Raw genomic sequence first — 26,585 nt, forward strand, 5'->3', positions numbered from 1 at the left:
GAAATGGTTACATACAATATAATTCCAAGTGTATGACATTCTGGAATAGGCAAAACTATAAAGACAAAAAGATCAGTGGTTGACAGGGGTTTAGGAAGATGGAGAGGGGAAAAGGGAGAATGATAAATAAATGGAACGTGGGATTTTTAGGACAGTGGTACTATTCTGTATGATACCATAATGGTAAATACATGTCATTATACATTTGTCAAAACCCCAAAATATGTACAATACGAAGATATGTAATGTAATATCTATGGACTTTAGTTTAGAATAATGTATCAATATTGGTTTTTCAATTGTAACAAATGTACCACACCAATACAAGATGGTAATAATAAGGAAACTGTGTATTGGTAGGGAATGACTGGGTATAAGAGAACTCTGAACTCTCTACTCAAATTTTTTTATAAATCCAAAACTGCTCTAGAAGATAAAGCCTATTAATTGAAAAAGAAAAAGTGAAGGAAAATAAAGATATCATTAGACAACAAACAAAACCTCCAATCTGGAAGCTTCTGAACTGGTAGAACCTTTTGAGTTTTGAAGACATTTGGCTGGCTATAGAGATTTTTTAAATCTAGATGTGAAGGGATATCACTACTTTGCTATGAAAAAGTAATTATAGGGCCTGGTTAAGAAAAGTAATTATGTGTGGTCTATCAGTATAGAGTGGAGACTAACATTTGTTGTTATGTGACTGCTTCTGTGCTAGGTACTTAACATATCATGTTATTTTATTCCTTCCTTCCTTCTTTCTCTCCTTCCTTTCCTCCTTCTTTCCATCCTTCTTCCCTCCCTCTCTCCCATCTCTCTCCATTCCTTTACACATAGTTATTGAATGGTCAGATACATACTACTGAAGTCTCCATGTCCTCAAAGAGTTAACTATCTAGTGAGGGTGGGGACTGACAGGTACAGGAAAGTCCAGTATGGTTCCGAATAATCTATGTGCCTATATTAAGGAGATTGCAGGTACTGTGGCAGCATACAAGAGGAGCACACATCCGGCCCTGGGGGAACAGGGAAGGCACCCATAGGAGATGATCTAAAGATGAGACTTGAAGTAGCAATTAATTAAAGAGGAGGTGGGGAGAGTAGGTTACAGGCAGAGAGAGAACAATCTCTGTGAAGGCCCAGAGAAGAATGAAAGTCAATCAAGTTCAGTATGGCTAGAGAGAATTCAGTGTCAGAAACTGTGGAGACTAAAGATAATCCAGGGGTTGTAAGAAAGGACCAGATCCTGGCAATTCAGCATAAGAAACATCTTGAGAGTGGTGAGAAGCCATTTAAGCAGGGAATGAACCAATCAGACTTGCTCTTTCCAAAGCTCTCCCTGAAAAAAGTGTGGAAAACGGGCCAACATTAGAAATAAGAGACTTGCAATGCTCTAAGCATTAAATGGTGGCATTCAAACTTGGGATGGAGATAGCAAGGAAGCTTTGAAAGAGCTGGAATCAAAGATTTGGTCATTTATTTGATTTTAGAGTGGTGATGAAGACATCTTAAATTTTCTGGTAACACATTATGGCATCTTCAACTGAATATAAAACCAGTCTGTGAGGTTAGAGAGAGCAAAGATGATAATTTCAGTTTGGAACATTTGTTTTTGAAGAGGCTGTGGAACATGGGAGAGAGTATTTGGATGTGAAATTCTGAAAAGAAATTTTGGCCAGAGAGAAAAGATCTGGAAATCGTTGGCATAAAGGTAGTGACTAAAGTGGGAGATTTATTTTTACAACAATCATTAAAACAGGTATTTCTCTTCCTCTTTTCAGAACAGGGAACTGAGGTCTGGAGAGCATAAGTAACTTGCTCAGAGTCAGGGGGTGGTGGAGCCAGGATTTTTGACCTGTGCCTTTCACCTGCACACAACTGTCTGAGTAAATGCAGTGCTTCTGAGTAATCTGTATTGCTTCTGTGGAATTTTTTTCTACCTCTGAGAATCCAAAAAAAATACTCCTATTTGTCATAGGAACTCACTTGGAGAAATGTCACTGTTCACAGCTCAGAAATTCTCTTTTGGAGGTTTAGGAGAAACACATCAACTTTTTTTATGACAATTTCCTTTCATCTGGACAGAGGGATCTCAATGATACCCTGTCTCTGAAAGCAGCCCTGAGTGTCCTTCCACGCTGGACCTGTAGTGGGTGGCGAACCTTGGGATTATGTTGACAGCTTGCCTCCTCATGCATTAACCTGACGTTGAACACATCAAAGAAGTGGTGCCAAAAGCAGACAACTGATTTCACTTGCTGGTACAAGGCTGGCTCCATGTTTGGCCACCCCTCCCTCTGGGACACCTGCTGGTGTCCTGTCTCTTTTTCATGGTGATTCTCACATCTCCCCCATACTCCACCTTCTTTCTTGGTCCAGACAGCACCAGAGTTGAAGCCTTTTCATATTTTCCATTAGAATGGAAACTGGATGTCCACAATGGTGACCTCATCCCTCTTGGTATCCCCCTCTTACCCCAGCCTCCCAGGCACTGTCATTTTCATTTGCATGGCCTCAGGGGTCTTCAGCTATGGAGGGACCTGTTTCATAGCTGACACCAAGGCTCAAGCTCTAACCTCTCACACTTTCTCATATAACATCTCATCTGCTGGCGGAATACATTTGTTTGTGATTACTGGCCGCATACAATACCATTGAGCATGGCCTTATGGTATGGCCCAGCGCCATGAGAAAACACATTAGTAATTTTTTATGACCCTTGTGCAACCATTCAGGATTTCCCTAAAACAAAAAACATAAAGAGATTTTATTGTCTTGCACTATTAGAGTTCCCTTATGGCTGATGCATGTATATTAGAATCAACAGAACACAGGACTTCCCAGACATTTGGGGTTGAGAAGTTTCTGACTCTAACTAGTGAACACCCCTTGTTTATCTGCTCCAGGGGACAAAAAGCACAAGGAAATTACAAACAAAAGACATCAAGGTCTTGACTGTTTCTCTTGGTATATAAATTTATGCCTGGGCTTAAATGAGATACACTTAGTAAGCCACTTCTGAAAGTAACTGTGAAATGACAAAAATTGGAAGAGACTGGTGGATTCTCAGGGAGCCTCGCTGCTTCTTTTTGAAAAACAGTGTATTTCATGGACTTGCCATTAAACCGACAAGATCTGTCTCTTATATGGCATGGACTGACTCTCTCTCTCTTTCTCTCTCTCTCTCCCTCCCTCCCTCTATCTTTTACACACACACACAAGCACACACACACCATTCAATCAAAATGTCTTAAAAAAAAGAGTAGTGAACTTTCATTTACCCTTAAGAATAAATATACATAATTCCTATTAAAAAAAACCACTCCATTTGTGGCACTGTTATTGGGTTCAATGTCCACCCAGGAGTTTCTGATTAACTAGCATGAGAGAACTTGAGAGGTTCTAGCTCTCTGAGGAACTACATTGGAACATTTTAACTACTTTTCTCTGAAGGACAAACTCATTCTCTGAATCTGGCAGCATTAGAGGCCACTCCACCAGCTGGGAGCTTGTTCCCAGGTGTCCAGGGGGTGAAGGTAAGTCAGCCAAGAGGATGAGAAGACAACATTTGCCACGAAGGCAGTGAATGAACCTTATTTTATAACAGGGTTTAATCAGAATTATTAGAAAAAGATAATGTTGCCTTTCGAATATAGAGTATTGGTCATTGGCATAATGGTACTAACTCTTTAAACTCAACATAAATGCGTGATGGCTACCTTTAAAAACTATTATCAGCCTTCAAAAATATGTATCCCATTAAGTGACAAAGGCTGAGAACCTGGCTGAGCACTTTCGTATTAAGAGCTGTGAGGAAAACATGGTATACAAAGCAGAATAATAAAGTACAATGATGTTTGAGTTTCACATTGACTATGCCATGGTTAGAATAACAAATTTGCCAAGAGACAAACATATTTAACCTCCCTTAAAACACTAATACATTTGTGAAATACTCGGGAAAAGCTGTTCATGGCATCTCACTCCTTACAGAAAGGAAAAGATGAGTTCAGAATGGAAAAGATGGGTTTGCACTCCACTTTCTCACCTGTCACCCTCCCTGGGGCTGAGTGTTATCACTTGGTACTTGCAGCTCCCAGGGAGCACAGAATGGGCATTGATAGGCAATATCGAATGTCCCCTTAAAATCATGAGACTGATCTGTGTATTGCCTTCTTAATATTTGGACTCATCTATGTTGCCATTTCTACATTAGTTTTACTGGAGGTTATGTTCTGAATGCTATTCTGTAAGTATTGAAATGTATTTTTATCTAACCAACCAATCATTGGAAAGGAGCTCCAGCTCAGCCCCATCAGCATCTCTTAGGGAGAGTCTGCCATCAGAAGGAATGGGAGCTATCCCAGGAGCTAATCCCAGAGGTTAGGCTTCAGGCCACCCATAAACTTGCATGTCTTTTTCCTTGGAGAAAATATTTTTTCCCTTTTGATTCCCTGGGCCAGCAAACCACAGAGATAACTACCCCCCAAGGGGGCACCCAGAGACACAAATCAATCCCATTATGAAGGAGAGAGGGTTGCACATTTAGTACATGGGCGAGGGTGGTCACATGGCAGACAGAGATGCAAAGTGTGGCAACTTAATCTTGACCATGTTGTAAGGAATAAAATGTGTCCAGTGCTTACTGGACTGGGTGATGCTTCTGAGAAGCATCGCCATGAACTTATGACTGGAAGCACATTTTATTCATGTTTGGCTCCTTGTAGCTCAGTTTTAGATCATGTAATCTGTGGAGAGCATCCCGTGATTGGCATGTTTTCCCAAGTTCAGTTATAGTTTATGAGAAGTAGAAGAAAAAAAACTGCTCTCAGCTATTACCTAAGATTCAAAGGACTTTGCTCAATTTGCAAATGCTTTTCAGTCGTTGTCTTGTGCTTGCTCCTCTCCACCCTGGTTTGGCTATTCTTAGACCAGGGATTAAATCACTGAAGTCCAGTCTTCTCGGGTTTCTCTTCCCTCCGGGAGAGCAGATTTAGAGTGTTCATAAGAAAATCAACGCATCCTAATCAGTTGGCCCTAAGAGACCCAGAGTGCTCCTCCCCCTTCCTTTTACAATCTTTCCAATAAAACTTCTTTACTTTTTTTATCCTTAGGTGGGGAGCCCTCTCAGAGAGTTCACACAGTGAGTGTGGTTTGTGCATTCAATATTAAGATCTAATCATGGCCTCTTGGGGCTGAAAAATGAAAACACTGGATAAGAGCCCACCTTCTGGCTTCATGCTTGTCAAGAACAGGATCTATTAGCCTTTTAAAGAAATACTGATAATAAAAAGCAGACTTAAGTGAGCTATGTGAATTGGCATCTAATCAATTATTTTCTGAGCTTTTTCCCCTTAAGTTACTCAGAGCCGAGTGAGCAAACAAGATTTTACTGTTCTAAGCCCTCTTGCCTTCCATAGCACTTGGATAATACATGAGACCATGCAACCCCCATTCTCTTTTGAGATGTTTTATTATCATCATCTTTATAGAAAAGGTCCTATTCCCTTTAATTAAAGGATATACAAATTAGAAAATCCCCAAGCATCCAGAAGTGTGAGGCCAGAGCTTCCCTCCTTTGCCCACCTGCTGGGCCAGGACCTCAGTGCTGTGAGGACCAGGACAGCAACTGGTGCCGACCCAGGGCACCAAGAGCTCAGGCTGCTTTCTTTTTTCCCACATTAGTTCCTCATTGTATTTGACCTAGAAATTTTGGATGTGGACGACACCACATACTTGAAAAGATACTTTTTTCTCCTTGAACTTTTTGCCCTTTAGTTGATTTATTTCTCCTGGGCTAAAACTGGACTCATCCTGAACATCGGTCTTTAACATGGAAGACACTCCAGAGTTTGGCGGGTCTCCTCCTTACAAATTAGTTGCATCAAACGTTTGGTTTGCCTTTACTTCTCCCATCTGCCATCTTATCTGTGCTTCACCTTCTCCCGTACCCTCTCCATATTCGATCTGCACCCTTTGACCTTTACTCCATATATCATTAGAAGAAGAAATGTATCTATGATTTTCCCTTAGTGCAGGCCAATTCTTTATTTTAGCGTGGGTGTGCCTGTTTTTTTGAGGTGCACACCAGGCAGCTGAAGAGTGATGTCGATTTTGATCTGTCGTCTGTAGTCCCCACCCAGGAGAGGTTTTGAAGCACCCGCTCCCTGAGGTCATCTTTGTTAGCTCTCTAGAGGAGCACAACGAGGGCAAAAGAAATCAAGAAACACAAATAAAAGGCAACCAGAAGGTAAATGATATTTTAAAAAGATTTCTGTTTTTCTATTAAAGAAAAAAAAAGCTGCTTTCCAAACTTGGGTTTGAGATAGGTGCGATTAGTGACTTTTGCTGGTCTTTGCCACAAAATGCTTCTCTTGAGAAGAAAAATAGGGGATCATTTAAAACACCCAGTTACTCTTATTAAGTTCAGATTCTCTTAAGATTAGATTGAAAAATCTATTTCTACATGTAGCATGCATTCCAGAATAAGCTTAAATGCACAAGTTTCCAGGCCTGATCTGAAATCCTGTTGGGTAATTCCAGCCAGGCCTTGACCCCGGGGTTGTGAGGGCCAGGAGTGGTATTACCAGTTATTGTCTATTTTGTTAGAAACTGGAGTTGAACTTGGGAGCATGATTAATGTGAGCTCAATTTTCCCCTCCCTCCAGCCAACCATTGAAATCAGAAAGGCTTCTCACAGGGTAAACACGCCTGTTGGTTTGTTCCCAGGAATTCTCCTATACTTTCTCTTGTAATATATTAATTTGCCCCTTTCATTACTTTCCCCTTAGCCCACTGTCACATTTCCTCTTCACTCTTTACCTATTTGAACCTAAATTTGAAGCCATGGATTCTCCTGGGAGTCTAGTCACATATGTCAGAGCTCAGTCAAGGTGCCCCTGGGCTGGAATGGTATCCACCACCCCTGTCTTAATTCTCTGTTCCCAGGATCTTAGTTGTCTCTTTATGTTGTTTAATCATTATTCACATAGAAGAAAGCAATTTTTAATATTTTTAATAAATAATTCAGGAATTTGAGTAAATATCCATATTTTTAAAGAACTCAGGCCAGGGTTTCCGCCTTCCTCAACCCTCCTCCATATCAACCAACATTTATAGAGAAAAAATTCTATGAGGCAGCTGCTCTGCTGTGCCCTGGCTTGCACTATTTTATTTAATCCTCACTACTAGCCTTTAGCATGGTACTATGCACATGGTAGGTTCTTAATGAAATTGCTCTGGTTAAATGGATAATCTTATGGAACAGAGTTATTTGTCTAACTTTAGAGCTGAGGAAACTGAGGCCAAAAGTAGTTAAGTGACTTGACTAAACCAACATACTGTGGTTTAATTGAATTTGCCCTTTGTCCAGTCCATCCCTGTTGTTGTCTTTGTCATATACATGTTCAATAGTTAAAGTCACCACCCAGCTGGTACCACAAATGGGACTGCTTAACTGTGTCTCATTCCTTCGGAGAGGCATGGTGCTATTTATGGAGAGAATGTGGGTGACTGACCAGCGGGGTGTTTGGCCTCTTGGCCTTTGGAATTCTGTATACAGCATTCACTCCAGAAAACCTCACACAGATTTGTGTTTGCAGAAAGGGATCCAAAGACTTAATTATTTTTGAGGAGCTCTATTATTTGTCCTTTGCTAACCAGGTCATCCTTCAGACAGAAAAAAAATGCCGTATATGACCCAGCCAAGGTTGCTGCTCAATGGGGTTGACAATAGGCCAGAAACTCAAAGCCCTGCCCTCAGACCTGAGCATGTCCAGAGAGTGAGCTGATGGGAGGCATTTCTCTGTGTGCACCCTGCAGAGGTTCAAGCCTGGAAGAGTTACCAGAAGCAATGCCCAGTGATTCTTGTTAGCAGGTGGTTGCACTGAGCTAAATGAGAAAAAGGCAGCCTGCCTCTTCTGACAGAAGTAAGCAAAGCAGAATCCAATAGGCATCACCGTGGCCTAGATGTTTTCATGAACTTCAACATTTCAAAATGGGTGTTTCTATCACTATCAGTGGCAGCCGTCATATCTGTCTTTCCAGGGAGGTGTATGTAGAAGTGCCATTAAGTAAAAACTTTGGAATTTCAACATTTGATCTTTCTGCTTTCTCAACAATTGTTTTTACAGATATGTTCACGCAACTCAGATTCTTGCTCAAAACCCCCAAAGCACTTGAGAGTAAAATTACAAAGGGGTGAAGTAGCGGTTCCACCTCGTTCTGCAGCAGTGTGTTCTTGTGGGGAGCAGCGGGGCAGAGTCTCTTGAGTGTCCAGAAGAAGGGCACAGACAGAGCTGCTTGGTTGTTGAGTTCATCAGAGCTGTTAGCCATGCTGGTTCTGAAAGGAGAGAGTAACTCAGAGTCCTGGGGTGGGATGGGGGGCGGTGCATCATTCAATCCACAAATATTAATTTATCTTTGCGGCATGCAGAGAAGTATGCTAGGTAGAGAAGGACTTGCAAGCAGGCTATCTCCAGCTCTCCAGATCAGTCAACACCTATCAAGGAATCTCTGCTTCAGAAAGCACTCCAGTTACAAAAGTGAATGTCAGCATTCTCTAGTCAATCCAAACATATTTTTTTGTCCTTACATATCAGCAAAACCACAGTTAAAGTGACAATGATCACCTGAGCTGATAAATCCTCTTATGAAATTAACACCAATTTTATCCTTTCTTACATGTAGACATTCTCAATGTGTTCTCCTTAAAAAAAAAAAAAATCAGTTTATTTTATAGACCACACACAGCTACCCATTTGTAGAAGTTGGCTAGATCAAATAGGAGAATGCATTTGAAGAGCTTCTTATGTGTTTGTCCTCAGTAAAATGATAGCTGTTATTAGCACCCTTGTCACATCATCATCATTGTCATCATCATTGCATTTATTTGCTTGCCTTTGTTTTGACTAGAAGTTAAATCAGTGGGAGCTAAGAGATCTGGAGTTAAAAAGCTCCTCTTTGTGCCTTGACATATACTTTTCGAGATGTAAAGTTTAATTTGCCTCTTTTTTTAAACTGAAGGGCTGTGGATGAGCAGCAGTGGACATCCCATTTTAATGAGATTATCCTGCATTTTAATATATTTGTCAAGGAACCTGAACAATCCACTCAAAGAGCCTATTACTTCATGCTCTGTGTCTTTACACCAAATCTTGGAAGTGGGGAGGAGAAGGGGACCAGCATTTATTGAATATGTGCTATGTTCTAGGCATTTCACGTATAGTTTAAACTAAATTGTTTCCTTCCTGAAATTTATGTTGAAATCCTAGCCTCTAGTAACTCAGAATGTGACTGCATTTTTGGAGATATGGTCTATAAAAATATAATTAATGTTAAAATGAGATCATTAGGGTGATCCTAATTTAATCTGACTGTTCTCTTTATAAGAATAAATTGGAAAAGAGATACACATAAAGGAAGACCATGTGAAGACTCAGGGAGAAGGCAGCCCTGTATGTGCCAAGGAGAGAAGCCTCAGAACAAACCATCTCTGCTGATAACCTTAATTTAGGATTTCTAGCTTTTTAATTGTGAGAAAATACATTTTTGTTGTTTAAGCCACCTAGTCTGTGGTATTTGTTATGGCAGCTCTAGCAATCTAATACAACATATGTTGTTTCATTGACTCCTCTGTACAAACCAATGTGTCATTATCACCAATTTTTAGATAAGGAAATTGATTATTTGAGATATAAGTAATTTGTCTGTGGTCTCTCACAGGTGGTCAAGTAGCATGGCCAGGCTTCAAACCTAGTTCTTCTGAAGGATACCTGACATATGGTAATATTTTAATAAATATTAACACATTATTTATTGTTACTATTGGATTCAATAAGATAATATTAAATTCAAGTAAGCATACCACCAAGAGATGAATTTTATGTCGATTATAGACTTCACGTAAAGCAAGTTGGCTTGCTTGTAGGAAAAGCAGGAGCCCAAGTTCCACAAATATTGTTTGAACTCAGCATAAAGTTGACCTTAGCTTATTGTAAGCCATGGATTGTTACAGACGCCTCCAAGAAATGAAGTTTTATATGTCAAATGTACATTGATTTATAGGCAGAATAAAAGGTATTTTGGTGGAAATGTGTTTGGTAAGGTGTTAGGATACATCAACACACACTCTAAAACCAAAAGTGTTTTTCCAAATAAGTTCTTAAAAGTCTTTGCCCTAGTTAGTCAAAGATAGCCCTAATAACATGGCCAAAGGTTAAAGTTTATGTTCATAATTATTTTAAAGCAAGATATTACTCTCTGGCTTCTCAATCACATTTTTATTCCTTTTGTACATCTCATCAAAGCATTTCGATTAGAACAAGTCATTGAAAACAGAAGCCAAAATAAATAGTTGTTTAAATTACTACAGTGAAGGGACCACAATTTTAGTCAAGCTCAAGTTATGGGGACTTTTAATGATTCTATGAAGTTCTAGTATTTATGGAATTGGCTTGTGCGTTGATTTTTTTCCTTTCTGATTTATTTCTGATTTTTAAGAAATTCTTTGAATTTCTTAGTCTATCTTGTCGAACTTTTGCTGATGGCCTCTCAAAGGTTTCAGCTGGTTGATAATCTGATTTTCCTTGGTACTCATTAATTCTTGTTGCTTAACCCAAAGCCGACAACCTCTGCCCAGCAGCCTGGCCAACTTGCCCATGTTTGCTACATGAGAACCAGAGGTGTCTGCCAGCTCCACTGCTTCCATCCCTGCTTCCAGAATGGCCCAGGGGAGGCTGCAGACAAATGGAAATAAAGCTAAGGTACCTATCCTCCCACAAATGTAATCTTTTCTTATGTTCTTCTGGGCTGGTCAGGGGACATCATGGCACAGTTAAGTGCACAAATTTGGAGACAGACGAAGTCAGTTCAAATCTCAACTGCCACCTACAAATCAAAAGACTCGGCATATTACTTAATCAACCTGGTCTCAGTTTCACCATTTGTTAAGTGGAGATAACTACCTTGAGGTTTGTTGAAAAGATTAAATGAAATAACATAGGTAAAATATCTAAAAAAGTATCTGGTACATGCTTAATAAATGAAGATCATAAATAGAAGTTTGATGACTTCACCTTCCAGTGCTTTCTGTGTGGTTGAGATTCCATTTTCAACACAACAAAGCCTGCTGTATTTCTCCAGAGGAGAAATGGTGCCTGATGTGCAACTGGGACTTAAGCTCTCGTAAGACCCAAGAGTCCCCACAGAGGGCATTCTCCATGTGTTTCAAACTTGGTGTATCATCCACCAAGCATGCTCCCTCTGGAAAAGCAGGAGACCGCCCAAGGTTTGGATAAGTTCAGGGAAGCATCTGAACTTTTTGGGAGCTGTCCCATCAAAACTGGAGTTGTCTGGGTTTTGACCGCTGGGGCCAATATTTTTTTCTGTCTGGGCTTTCAAAAAAGATCAGAACATTGGGTTAGTATTCCCAGCTCTCTCTGTCATTAGAAACTCTTAAGCATGAAGATTCCACTCCTTTCAACCAGAATTTTGTGGGTAAAAGAGATGAGAAATGTGAGAAATCGAATGAGGATATTGGCACTCATTGGGGGAAATAAGGGACTAAAAGGAGAAAAATAAAAGCTATCTTCATCAGCTGGCCTAAGGCAGAGGAGTTTTAATGATATATGATTATTTCCAGAACTCAGTTTTGAATCTCCCACATTACATAAATTAGAGTTAGAAAGATTGGAGTTTGAATTCTATTTCCAACATTTGTCAGATAGATAATTTTTTATGACCTCCCTAAGCCTCAATTTTCTCATTGGTAAAATGTAATTATTAATAATTATTCTGTAGGCTTGTTCATTAGCTCATTCATTCATTAATTCATTTGATAATATTTGTAAAACACTTGGTCTGGCACATAAATAGTAGCTTCCAAAAAGTTTCTGCAGAATCCTCATAATTCCATGTACCTGAATTTCAAGGAAAATTCCACATTCGACCTTACCTTTTTCATTTTGCTCAAGAATGCGTTTTTATCTTTATTAAAATGCACTTGACCCTTTAAAGCCCTCAGAGAAAATTTTTAAATAGAAGACTATATAGTCTTCTAAAATCAAACCAATATTATCGAAACTCACTAAAACATCTATTATGTTTCTCAAGACACTTGAATTAACACTCATAAAAGAAACGCAACTGGACTACATCTGAATGCATATGAAGTGTCACTATGTCATCAAATGGGTTGACACTCAGGAGAGAACCATGCTCAGTGACCAAGAGCACAGGGCCCCAGCATGCTCACCCTTGCCCTCATCTCCACAAAGAGCTCCAGCGACACTACATAAACTCTGGCCATGAAGATGGGCAGAGTGTATGCAACCATTTTGCCTTCATAAAGTTTATGACTTTGCAAAGTTTTTAGTACTTCCCCCAAATGGTATCATTTGCCTCACAAACTAAATAACTCTTTTTTTAGTCATGTCCTTCTGTTTTTCCTCCATTTTGATTTTGAGTGCCCCTTTCTTCTAGAATCCTGAGTACTCGTCTGATTTATTCATGACTGAATCTTGCACTACTCTGAAGAAAACTATGATTCGAGTAAATACCACACATTGCTTTCATTAATATGTCACATTAAATTTAAAATCTTAAGTCCAAATCAAAAGTTGGATCTCTTCACATTGTTCATACTTTAGGAAAGTCTGAGGGCTGGGAATAATTTTTCTCATGGGCCACACACACACACACACACACACACACACAGAAATTCTAATGGTTTCCAACAACTTTCTTGTTTTGTTTTGTTGTTTTGCCTCCTCGTCACCATGTACGTAGCACACTCCCATCAGTGGCATTTCTCATCAAGGGCAGTGATTCTGGGTGGGTGGCACTATGTGTGTGTAATTTCAAAAGTACCTCCTCCTCAGTATTGGGAATTTCATTTTCAATTGCATCAAGAGAATGGGATTCTTTCTGCCTGCTCTGATGGCTTTACTGAGAAAGGCTTGGCCAGAATCATCAAGCTTTGAGGTCAACAAAATCAGCACCTTACTCTGTTTTGGAGATAAAGGATCCTATCTTTCTTGAGGGCTTGCCCAAATAGTTATCTTGGCAACCCTGTACCACTCACAAACTTTCTGCTGTCATCATGAGCCCACCATAGTGACCTGTTGCTAGGTCAGTGATGTACCGTGATGGTCCTGGGAGACATTCCCAGCCCCTCCTTCCTGTACAGGAACAAAGAGAAGGATCACTAGACTAAAGTTTGGGTTTTCCTCATGAAAACATAACTACTTGCTAAGACGTTTTATAGCAGACCTAGAATAACAACAAGCAAACAAAATAAAACAAAGCGAATAGCAACTGTTCTCCTTATATTCATGCCATCAAGAGTTCAAATTCTCAACAGCAAAATAAGTCAGGGAGGCTTATAGGGAAAACAAAACAAAGCAGATCTCCTCAGGAACAATTCAGAAAATGTCTCCCTTTCTAAAGCAGAGTGAGCTGTCAGCTATGAGAATGCAAGAAATGTAGACAGCATCATGGCCCCTCTCCTATCCTTCTTATTGTCTCCATCAGAAGAACAAAACTGACATTAAAAAAAATATATATATATTGTTATCATTTGCTAGGAAAGAGAGGAAAAAAACAAGATTAAAAAAAAAAAAAAAAGGAAAGAGAGTAATCGATACAACATTCAGGACCCTAAATAGAAACCTAATTTTCTGGGAGGAAAAGACTCTTCCTAGCCCCAAATGTGAGATACAAAACCTTCGAACTGCCAAGTTTGGGATTGGCAGCAGCTTCTCAGAACCTGCATTTTGAGGATCCATGAAGTTTTCCTTTCAATAGACTTGACTAAGCTAATTATGCTTTTTTTTCTTCATAAGTTAGAAGACTGCCTATGTTGACCTGCTCTCCCCTGTTCTGAGCACTACCAGCTTCTAGGTGTTTCCTCTCAGGCTGGAGGTGCAGGTACAATAGCACACAAGAGAGAATATGAATAACTATAGCCAATGCTATGCCACTTTCTATAAACATATGCCATTAATAGAATGGTAAAAGACTAGTCATGTCAAATATTGATATTTTTTAGCCTTCAGAGGTATTTAAAGTTGCCACTGACATTAAATAACCCAGTTTTTCATTACAGCAAAATTCCATTTTTATGGAATGGATTTGGAACTAAGGTTATTTGGTTCTTTAGCAGAAACTGGTGATTATGCCTAAGAAAATACTACAAGGTCTGGGGAAAAGTTCGAGGATGCTCTAACTGCCACCATGGAACCAGTCTCTTTAGTCAGAGAGAAAGAAAATCTGCCTGTCACAGAATAATAGAAGAAGAAGACAGGCAGAGTATGAGCAAAGTTGGAGAAGGCAATTTGAGAAAGGTTCTTAGCAAGCAACTTCTCCAAATGTTAGATTCACATTTAGGGAAAGAATACTACTAATTTGGCAATATTGCTAATCAGAAACTTGACTACTGTTCAGTGGAAAGCTGTGTTGCCTAAAGAAGAGTTAAGTCACTGCAGGTGATAGCGTTCATAAGAGTTGTCCCCCATGGCAGAGGTGGGCCAATCTGAAACAGGTGGATGGAAAATGCCTCATGCGAAAACAGGGTTCTGTTCAATGTGGTATTAATATATCATATTTCTCCAAGAGCAGGCTGTGTCTTGCAGACTTCATCTAACTAATTCTCACAGCATCCCTAAAAAGCAGAACGTGAATGAGAAACTGTTTTGTTCATAAGTGTCTGGCAAAGTTCATGAACTCCTAACAGGACCATGTGAATTTCCCTGAAAAACAAAACAAAACACAACAAAAAAAAAACTATACCAAAAAGGTAGGGACATTTTAAGGAAATTTTGGCAGACATTAGAAAAAGGTGGGGTAATCAACAACAATGTGAAATTCAAGTTCGAAGAAAAAAGTTTAGGAAGAGCTAACAGAGAACTCTATTGTGTGTGGCCAAAATCTTGGATCCTTTGATGATGAGAGAAAGAATGGGCAACTCGCTCTACGTGATAACTCTTATACACATAACAGTTACAGTCTCTTGAGATTTGGTTGAATCTGTAGTCTTATTTTTAATGTAAACATCCTACTATTTACTAATAACAACAGCTACCACATATTGAGTGCTTACAAATTACCAGTCAGCATTATTGCATGTAGTTCTGTCAAAGGCTCAGTGGTATCTGCATTCTTGTTATTCTCATTTAACTATGAGGAGCTGGGTGCTGAATGACTTCCTGAAGTCACAGGGGTGGTAAAAGTCAGGTCCACTTCTATTTCCTGGCAGAGCCTCTGCTCACACCCTCTCCTGGCAGGTGAAGTGTAGCTAAAGGGAAAGATATGAGTGGTCATATTTATACAGGCTGAAAGAAAGACGAAAAACTTAGATCCACAGTTTAGATTCTAAATCTGCAACTCAAACACAGGCACTGATGGGAACAAAGGAATGAGATAAAAAGAGAAAAAAATCGTGTTCAGTAATAATACCAACAATACAGTCTAACCCAATTCCTCCCTTCAATCAAAGGCTATGTGTGCAGTAACAGGAGTTGTAATGAGCCACGTCACTAATGGAGGTCCGGCACACTCCTTTCTAGGTGGTGTCTTCTGATGTCACCCCTCCAGGCATCCTCGGCACTAACCTGGTCACCAGCATGGTCTTGATGGCTGTCTCCTTAGCCACAGAGCTGACTGAGTGGAAGAAGGTTCTTCTCCCACTAGTGATAGAACTTTTTACAGACTCACCCTGTTTGTTTCTCACCGAGCTCCATGTTACCACTCCATTGACACTTGAGTTATTAGTCTTCCTCTTCCCAGGGTCTCGACCCAGGCTGCTGAAAGGGCTGAGTTAGAAGACAAGTAGAGGGCATCTCCCTAATGTGTCATTCACAAGCATCCCTTCTAATGATGTCTCAATTTGGGTTTCTCTCATCAGAATGAGTTCCTCTCCTGAGGGTGGCTCTGCCAGGAGCTTGCAGGGTGGCCTCACCTCAGAGTGTAGGTTCTGCTGTGGGGCAATGACTCTGAAGCTCTCTTCACTATGTTTCTGTGTATGCTCTTTAGGTCTTTATAAAAATAGAACCTCCAGCAGCCTTAATTTCAGGTGTAAATTTCTACACTTATATTTGCTAGTTGTGAGATTTGAGACAAGTCATTTAAAAACAAATAGACAAACAACTTTCAAAGTCTTAGTTCCCTTATCTGTTATATGGGGACACAGGCAGCTAACTGAAAAGCAACTTGTGAAAACTATTTTTTTTTTTTGCTAGCATTCCACTTGTAGGACAAAGAGATTAATAATGAGAAGTCAAACTCAATGTGAGGGTTTCTTTTATAAGCCAATGTTTCCAAGTCACCTGTTCCATCTCTGCCAAGATTTAGCCTGCTCTTGTATGCTTCCTAGAGTGAAGTCTCTAGTTCTATAGTCCTTATAACTATGGAGTGTTTTCAGTTAATGCAAATGCTTCCACAGAGGATTTTTGTAATGTGCACATAATCTTGAGAAGCAGGTAGATTTGCTTTTTATCTCCACTTTACAGAGAAAGAAACTGAGACTTGAGGTTTTTGTTGTATTATTATTATTTTTTTAATGACTTGCCTAGAATCTCAGAGTTCCTAAGTAAAGCCAGTCCTCAAGCCCACGTCTTCTGGCTGTAATCCTCAGTGCTTGTCCCACGGCCCACAGCACTGAGGTCAGTGATGACCCAAATGATGATCTAAATGGTGACTCCGAGGCTGAATGTGATTCCAAATCTTCAAAGAAAGATTCTATTTGAACATTCTATTGCACCAACAGAGTGGGCTTGAAAACTGTAGAAAGATTTTTTCCTTCAAAAATAGCTGATAAAACAACACTGGTTACAGTACATTCCATTTCCTAAACATTCCCAATGTAAGTCTATGCCCCAGCCATCAACATGGTGTGGGGTGGGGAGCAACCATATATAGATTCATCATTTGGAGGAAAGAATGTAAAAGCTGCCACAGAAACTTAAAACAGCACATAGCAGGAAATGAGAAAAAACATCATATAACCCTGTTTCTGTCTCCAAGGAGCAAACCTAAAAACAGACGCCTATGGCTTTAAGAGAAATAGTCGTACTGGGAGAATGTTACAGGTGCTAAGGAAGAGAATGTTTTTCATGCCTTGATTCAGGGGATTCCCAAAGGCCTGGGTCTGCGTCCAACAGCCCACAGCCTTCAACGTGTGTGTTATCTGGTATGTGTATTTATTATTGGGTATAAATGACATGAGGAGGAAAACACGTCCCTTCCAGGGGCTTTGCTCTTTGTGACGACTCCATGATGACTCTGTGATGACCTAAGGATTCAAGGTCATTGCAAAGAGCCTTCCTCTACTCTCTTTCTTCCTCAATTCCCCCTTCTTCCTCTCTGGCACCTCCAGTTATTTCTAACTATTTTTCTGTTTTCCCTGCTTCTGAAGAAAGGACTGGACCAGGGTGCACCGGGTAAGACAAGGCCTCATCACTGTGTACTTTCTTTTCCATTAGAGGCAAGAAATGGATCATGAGCTAGACGTGGTCCAACCCCTCTTTGGTCCAGCTAACTTTAGTGATATGAAGTGAGTCCAAATGGTGAGCAAGCCAATTCAGTTCCTTGAAGGAGCTTTAGTTCATTTCACCTGGACTTTTCAATTTTGCCCAACTTTCTTGGAGACATTGGCCTATTACCTGGAGTGCTCCACCTGAGAACCAAGGACACTGGAGTTCATCTTACCTTGTTATTCTTAGTGTGGATCAGCCCCCTGGGCTTGTTTTCCTTAGTCAAATAAGAGTATTGATTACTAACTGTACTCTTATTACTAACTGTGTACTCTTAAAGATCAGCAAGCATATCTTAAGCAGATCCAATTTCCTCTGTCCATTTCCCATCTTCCTGGATTTCTTGTGGTAGTGACCCTGTTGGGAGGGTCCCATCCTGATTCTACTCCTTCTTCTTCATATAACACTTTCATCTCCTTGGTGGTTCCTCTTATTTTTCTCTGACCACGGATGTGACTGTATATTTTACTTTTGGTTCTCTTATCCTTCTCTGCACATAATCCTTTAGTAAATTCACTGACCACTACTTTAAATGTCACCTCTATGTGAATGACTGTCGAATTTGTATCTCAAGCTCCACAAGGGTCTTTGTAGTATCCATATCCAGGTCAGTAGTGTGGCATTTGAAAGTGTGAGAGCTAGAAAAAGATTAGAGGTGATTCCAGAATCACAGTTTTATAGATGAATTAGCAGAATACTACAGACATGCCTGAGGTCATATTATTTAATTGTGATGGAGATTTTAGCAATTTGCTGTAATACACCTTCCCTTCCTTTTCTTGCATCACTTCGTGTCTTTGCATCATCCAAACTAGAGGACATAAGCTGCTCCTTCCTCCTGACCCCATGCGCACAGTTTTTCACATTATTTCCTTCCTAAAATGCAAACTCCTCCTTCTCTAACCTCTATCGATCAAAACCCTCCCCTAATTCAGCATTATGAAATATTGGTGTTTCTCTCTCATTTCCTAAAAAAAAGTAAAGGACAAGCCCGGTTGATCACAGGGGTGCCAGGATGGCCAGGAGAGTGGGACCCTAATGGGTCAGTATCCTCAGGGAATTCAGTGAGACCTGCCCATAGACTTAAGGGGAAAAAAGGAAATCAATTGTCCTGTCTTTGTTCTTTTCACTATCTACCTGTCCATCGCCAATATTTAGTAAATTCCAAATACCTTTAAATGACCCCATGTCATAAAGTTCAGTGCTATGTGCAAACAAATTCAATGAAAGCTTTTAAACCATTAAAAACAAACAAACACACACACAAACAAACATAAACTTACCTCAAAAGAATTCCAAAATACCTGTTGGTAATTTAAAAGGCATAGCAAAGATTTTGACTCTATTAAAGTTCCTTAGACAATGACTTATATTAAACATTATTGAAAAATTTTGGTTTAGAGGACAATTATTTTTATCAACAACATGAATCATATACTATCTCCTACAATTTATCTATTTGCGTCCCACTTTCTACCATACCCATTTATACAGTCAGAATAATACAGAGTTTCCCAATTCTCTTTTGTTCTGGTCAAATGTTAAACGTATCAGAAATATTTTTATATTTTTTCTGATCTTACATTATTCCTATTATTAAAATATATTAAAGAAAGAAAAATGGGAAATGAGGGTTAGTGCTGATAAATAGCAATGCATGGATACTAATAAATGCCCCACAAATGAATTTCTCTTTTTAATTTATTATTAATCATTGGTGTTATTGGACAAAGATGCTAGTGGCACACTCTATTTTTAGACCTCTTAAAACTAAATTTTTCCTTAGTCTACTGAGCTGCTTTGTCAGCTGTCCAGGAAAATCTATATTTAGTGGGAATTTAAATACTTGCATTTACTTTTTACACCATGTCTTATAAAATTATCTCGATATTAGTAAAATTACAAAGTCCCCATACTCACTCCACTGATGTGATGTTGAGCCTAAGAAGCTGTACTGAAAGAGAGTAGAAAGAATAAAGTCACACTCTGAGCTTGATACTAAGGCAAATCAGTTACTACTCCTGGTGTGGATGGGAGTAGTGGGGCAATGGACACCCAGAGACCATTATTCTGTGCTCCATGACAACCTGTTATCCCTGGATGCCTCTAGCCATACACCTAGCTGAGACCCGTTAAGAGTCCAGACTTACTCTCACTACTAGTGAAACAATCACATAATTATATGGCACTGAGTCTCCATCAGTGACCACATTTTTGCAAGCAGATAGTAGCGTATTATCACAGTTTAAAGAAGGCATTAGTGTCTACAGCCATGTCACCCTGAACAAGCCCAATCCTGTCTGATCTCAGAAGCTAAGCAGGGTTGGGCCTGGTTAGTACTTGGATGGGCGACCACCTAGGAAGATCAGGTGCTGTAGGGGTAAAAAAATAAAAAATAAGGGATTATAAACTGACAAGTTCCTTGCAATCTGTGAGGTTAACCAAAGGTTGTCTTGTCTAAAAAATAATTAATTAATTAGTTAATTAATTAATTAATTAATGGCATTAGCAAACTGGGAATACTGAGTTTCATTCTTTTCTTGAAAATAAAAGCAGTTTTGTATCCAAACTACAGATAGAAGCCCTTCCCCACACTCTAGTTTATGAATCATCAACCTTTCAAAAGTGTAGAGTCCAGTGTCTGATCCCTCTTTTAAATGAGATAATTTGTGGGAAGTACCTGGTCACTAGCATATCACTGAGACTCAGAAAATGGCAACACTTATTCCTATTATTAACCCCAGGGGTTCTATTAATCCCTCTGAGGTCCTGAGGATGAATGTCATTTGAGATTTCATGCCACTGGAAATTGACTGACCTAACTTCCTTTGCATCTTGTACTTCTTTCTCCTTGTACTTGTCATAATTTTAAGACCACCTATCTCTGAAGCTTGCGAAATCCCAATTTCTGCACAGTCAGGAAATCATAACTTAGATTTATTCCTTTAAAGTCTGCCTCTTTTGCTAAACTCCATGCTCTGTTAAGGGTTGGAACTCTATTGGCTTTGTCACTCCATTGATTCCCTAGGGCCCATAATAGTTCTGGCACATGGTAAGCACTCAGCATTAGTACTTTTTGCCATGGATCTTGATCCAGGCCATGTCTTCTCAGTCCTCTGATTTCTGCTATAAATACAGCTCTTCTCATGGATTTGATACTACTTGACTCATTTTCCTTTGGGTCACGTAAGGCACTTCACTATGGGACAGTGATTTGGCTAAGGCTGAGCTTCCCTCTCACACAGTACCTCATGGGAGACACTGGAAGGCCTTCTCTTTTGTGTGCTCAAAACATATCCTTTGCACACAGGAACAGTCAAGTTATTTAGGTAGTCAAAGAACTCTCTGGAATGAGGAAGTTCTGTAAACAATCACCTCATCTCACAGGGTTCAGTAAACATCCTGCAAACATTAACAGCTACTAGTTAAATGTCATCAAATGTACTATATAGTCTGGGATTATTTTCACTTTTTTTTAAGTAATGGAGAGTTTCTAGAATCATTTTAATTGACTCTTTAATTTTTTATCTGTACCTAAACACATACAAAAGAAACCCAACAGTTTCTTTATGAAACTTTTGTTGGCAAATAACATTGGGTCTTTTTGATTGTACAGTGCACACCACTGTTGATTATGCTGACTTTCACTCCTAATAGAGTAGCAAGGGATAAGTAAGACTGGCTCTGAAGCTTGGGAAATCCCCACTTTCAGGACAGATAGGAAACCACAGCCTGGGCTTTGATTGAACTAAAACTTTAATCGCACCTTCCTGGTCCCCTCCCTCACCTTCCACTCCCCCATATTCAAACACACCAACCTCCACTTGGGCATGACAGGAGGAAAGCTTCAGTAACAGCGGGAAGCTATTTTCCCAGTAATCATTTGGAAATCACAGAATTTGGAAGTGGGAAATGATCTAGAGTTCTATTATTTCATCCAATTCCTTCATTTTACAGGGAAAGAAAACAGAGCCCAGAGTGGCTAAATGATGAGGCGAAATTAAGAACAGAATCCTAAAAAATGAGTTAAAATTCTCCAGACAAAGCTCGCAAGAGGAAGTCTGGATTTCACTGTACACCTTTACGCTCATGTGGAGCAGAATCTACAGTAAGAAAAAGTTTAAAATTTTTTTGGATACTTAGATTTGAAAGCTTCTCAACTTCTGAGGCATATTTTAAAAGTAGAGTTAAGAGAGAGAAAGGGATGATAGGTACTTAATTTAGGTATAGGATGTAGCTTCCTACTTGTACCAGAATTCCTCTTGATTTTATTCAGTTAAATAAAAACCAAATTACCCTCATGAGTGATTTTTATAAAGGGATGAACGACTTAATTAACTTGTTTTTCTTGGATTTTTATAGTAGCCTGAAGAGATCTCTACTGATTCCTGTGTTTTGACAAAGATCAAACCTTGTCATAGATCGAAGAGAAGATAACAAGAACCTGAACATGTCAAGGGTAATTGAAGAACTGCTTCCAAGCTGGACTCCTGACTCTATAGTCTAAAACATTAATGACACAGATAACCATAGTCTGAAATGCCTGAGCCTTGGCTGCTGGGAGAAAGAGATCCTCATCCATGCCCCTGAGTATATAATCATTATGGTAATGATTAGGAATCAACCAATTGCCATGCCTCTTATAAATGTGTCCTTCAAAAAGGAGCTCTCCTGCCTGCCAAAGTCTACTACTTCCTGAAATCTTAGGCTTAGTTCAAAATCAACACTCTCGTTTCCTATTGACGTTAACTTCAACCACACCAAAGCTATCAATGCCAAAGTTGTTAATTTTGCTAATGCTAACTTAAGCCATATACTTTCATTAAACCAATATTGATTACAAATAATGTTTCATCTAATGTTGTGTGGGTTTGGGTTGTATTTGAAGCAGAAGACCTTAGTTAGAATTGTGTACCCTTCAGAGATTGGGCAAAATGGAGCAGATGATAGAGGCTTTGTTCACCTGCTCTTGCGACCACATCAAAGTTGTGATGGAAACATGGAGCAAACAGTAAGCAGAGTCACCTGGAGTCAAAATGAACAGAAGCTCTACAACTAGAGAAAGAAATAAGAAATCACCCTGCAAGGGGAGGAGGTAGGACAGGCGAGGAACAAGGCTGCCCAGTCTCAAATGGCTGAGTGGGACAGAGGCTACGGCAGCTGCAGATACCTCATAAAAGGGCCATGTCCACAACTGGACTTTCACGGTGATGGACTCAATTGCTATGAGCACCAGCACCCAGTAGGCTCCTTGGAGTGGTACCAGGGACTTATGGGGAGACACTGAGTTGTTGGAGCCAGGGCCTAAGGTAAGGCTTTCTCCCAGACAGAAGTGCTGGCGGTGTCCATTTTTCCTCTGTTGAGCCCTTTCTGCTCCCAGGTGCAGACATAGCATCGCCATAGCTGAGACATCATCAAACTAGATAACAGAGGTTGCTCAGCCCAGAGGATTCCCTGAAACTCTGCTTCCCCAACTCGCAGCCTTACCCAAGCCACATTCAGCTGTGTCCTTGACAAGTCCTGTGCAACTTGCTGAGCAGCTCCATGGTGGCAGTTGACCTTGATTTCTGGCATGACTTCTTATGGCAACTATAAGCACAGTATCTGTGGATTCCTTGCTGAATCTTAACATGTGACCCCAGAAGGGCATGGGCTGGGGCTAAACTTGGCCTGCAGCTGAACCTCTCTCAGGACTGTGCCACTGAACACCTACTACACAAAGCCATGCTAATAAAGCCAGGAGATTTAGGAGCTTCGCTTAGTACATAGGCACAGAAAGGCAGCCAAAATGGGAAGACAAAGAAGCAGAAACCATATGAGAGAAAAGAACAGAGATCCAGGAATAATGGAGTTAAAGAATCTAACAGAGATGCAGAGTTCAAAACACTGGTTAGAAAGATGTTCAAGGAACTTAAGGTAAGTGTAGATGAACTCAGAGAGAACTTTAACAAAGAGATAAGAAACATAAAAATGGAAATTATAAAAGGGAACCAGTCAGAAATAATGACCATGTTATTTTAAATGAACAGTAATTAGAGGGAATTAGTAGAGTGGATGAAGAAGAGCATTGAACCACAAATATAGAAGATGGGTAAGCCAAGGACACCCAATCAGAACAGCAAGAAAAAGAAGCCAAGAATATAATAATAATTAAGGAGTCTTTGGGACAAAATTAAGTGTAAAAACATCTGTGTCATAGGTGTACCTGAAGGAAAGCAAGACATTGAAGAGCTATTTGAAAAAATAATGATGGAAAACTTCCCTAATCTGGTGAAGGAAATAGACATACAACCCCAGGAAGCTCAGAGAGTCCCAAGAAAGAGGAACCCAAAGAGGCCCACATCAAGACAAACCATAATCAAAATGCCAAAGGTTAAATACAAAGAAAGAATCTTAAGAGCAGAAAGAGAAAAGCAGTTATTTACCTACAAGGGAGCTCCCATAAGACTGGCAGCCTATTTCTCAACAGAAACTTTGCAGGACTGAAAGGCTTGGCACAAAATATTCAAAGTGTTGAAAACTCACACAAATCTACAACCAAAAATACTTTATCCAGCAAAGATATCATTTAGAGTTGAAGGACAGATAAAGAGCTTCCCAGATAAAAATAAGCTAAAAGAATTCATCACTGCCAAGCTACTATTACAGGAAATGTTAGAGAGACCTCTTTTAAAAGAAAAAACATGTATCAATATCATGAATAAAAAATGGTAATAATTACATATCTATCAACAAGTACCTCAAATGAGAAAGAATTAAGTGCTCCAACCAAACAATAGGGTGGTTAAATGGATAAGAAAATAAGACCCCTACATATGCTGCCTATAAGAGACTCATTTCAGATTAAAAGACTCACACAGACTAAAAGGAAGGGGATGGAAAAAGATATTGCCTTCATGGACCTAGAGGGTATTGTGCTGAATGAAGTAAGTCAGATAGAGAAAGACAAATACCACATGATTTCATGTACATGTGGAATCTAAGGAACAAAATAAACAACAACAAAAATGGAAACAAACAAATAGATACAGAGAATATTTTGGGGGCTACTAGATAGGAGGAGAGTTGGCAGTGAAAAAAAGGGGCAGTGAAAAAAAGGCAAAGGGATTAAGAAGTACAAATGAATAGTTACAAAATAGTCATGGAGATATAAAGTGTAGCATATGGAAAATAGTCAACAATGTTGTAATAAATATGTAAAGAGAAAGAGGGGTACTAGATTTAGTGGGATGATCACTTGAGCTCTAATCACTATGCTGTACAACTGAAGTGAATATATTATTGCATGCCAACTAAAACTGAAAAAACTCATTGACTTGTACAATGTAAATATGAGCAACTAATTGTCTATTATATTTCAATAAAGCTGGGGGAAAAATAATTGTGTACTCTTGAAATGACACAATTTTTCAGAGTTTCATTGTCAAATGAGAATAATAACACCTATTCTGTGAAGCTTTTGCTTCTAAATGATTCTACAGAAAGCGTGTTCATTGTAGAAAACAATTTTTGTAGAGCAATATATACTATGTTTTAAGAAATGAAAGCATTTTCAGTAGGTGCTATGGCAATTAAGCTTACAGAAATTTCAAAATTTAAACTGGAATTAGTCAGTGGAGAAACTTGCGTTTTACCCATATTTAAAATTATAGTTTATAATCAGAGGAAAACAAGAACTTTTTCTTTTGGAAAAAATCTCAGACTCCAAAGAAGGTTTAAAAGCCTGACAATTTTCATAACACTTTTGAAATAATCATCAGAAACAATATGCTTCTTTTTAGGTGACTAAATTGATGTCCATGTATAAAATTTAAAATAATCCCAATATGGGAAATTCTAAATTCTTGAGATTACTTTTACCTTGACCCTTTTTATTAAAATTTACTAATCATTATCAGGATATTTCCAGGGGCACCTGAGACCCTGTAAATATCTCACTAGTATATTTAGATGCTACATGAATGGATCAGGTAAAAAATCTGTAAAGAAACCACTTTTTCTTGAAAATTTTCCAGTTGCAACAGTTATGAATTAAGAATGTTAGCAAGTGCTGAGAGAGAATACAGGTTCAGACCTTTTCTGTACAAAAGGGTTTGCTCTGAAATCTTCAGAAAAAAAAAAAGATATTCGGGTCTATCGGGTCTATTGTCATTTAAAGATTCTAGAAGAAAATCATAAATGTCTCATTTCTTTAGCACTTAAGTTTTGCCCTCCAAAAGGATCAAACAGATCTGTTACAGAGAGTCGTGCGATCATTTATAAATTTTTGAACATGTGTGTTTAATGGAGAAAATAGTAGACCATTCGTGGATATACAGTACTGCTATCTATTAAATCAATGAATTTTACAAAGTAGGCACAGAACCCTTCTGGTTTCAACAATTCTGACATAAAACCTGATATACCAAGAGAAATTTTTACAGCTTCAATCTGGCTGCCTGGTCTAACTTAGCCTCAGCTACCTGGTTTATAGGCTATGTTTAGATAACTAGCTCACACCAGATCTGAGGCGCATGGTCATAGGTCTACTTGAAGGCTCATGAATATTCTGTCCTCTCCTAGGGGAGAAGGGAAAATGTTGGTCAACTTGTCAAAAGATTTCTTGCCAAATTTGAAGGACGAGGAGAGAATTTCTGCCTGAACAGAATATATGTGAGTTACAGAGTATATCAAGACAAAATCTAAGTCTTCTAAGCCTGCCGGTTAGTTTTCAATTTCCTACTTGTAAAAGAGACAATATGGAATGGAGAAGAAAGGAGAGGGCTGGCTCTACAACTGTCAAAGAAGTGTAAAGAAACTTCAAAATCACATTATAGTTTTTTTTTTCCAATGAGCAAGCACATGACACTGTGTAAAGAGGTCCTACATACAATTACTAGCTCTCCTTATCTCTAGTCAGAATTCATTTTGCAATAGAAGAAACTCAAGTATTGAAAGACAAACACATTCAAGGTCACATAGTGTTGAATGCATGATACAAGATGTTGGGATGACATTCCAATGATGGTGACATTTCTAGTTATCTCTGAGCAATATATAACTGGTTTCTTCAGGCTTCAG

The 26,585-nt window shown here is 39.2% G+C and overlaps 1 long non-coding RNA gene and 1 pseudogene across 3 annotated transcripts; both read left to right on the forward strand.

Moving 5' to 3' along the window:
• Positions 1-3,402: 3,402 nt before the first annotated feature.
• LOC120587602 (uncharacterized) lies at positions 3,403-21,987 on the forward strand. Of its 3 annotated transcripts, XR_005649036.1 has the most exons (6): positions 3,403-3,533; positions 6,130-6,247; positions 9,721-9,780; positions 10,619-10,760; positions 21,483-21,633; positions 21,888-21,983. It is a non-coding gene; the product is annotated as an uncharacterized LOC120587602 (long non-coding RNA). The 3 variants fall into 3 exon arrangements; XR_005649035.1 differs by lacking the exon at positions 21,483-21,633 and having other exon boundaries at positions 21,888-21,987; XR_005649037.1 differs by lacking the exons at positions 21,483-21,633; positions 21,888-21,983 and adding an exon at positions 17,017-17,667.
• On the forward strand, positions 19,788-19,906 carry LOC120590282 (uncharacterized; annotated as a pseudogene).
• Positions 21,988-26,585: the final 4,598 nt, after the last annotated feature.

This window comes from Pteropus medius, unplaced genomic scaffold, assembly GCF_902729225.1.
Source record: "Pteropus medius unplaced genomic scaffold, Ma_sr-lr_union100, whole genome shotgun sequence".
Classification (NCBI taxonomy): Eukaryota; Metazoa; Chordata; class Mammalia; order Chiroptera; family Pteropodidae; genus Pteropus; species Pteropus medius.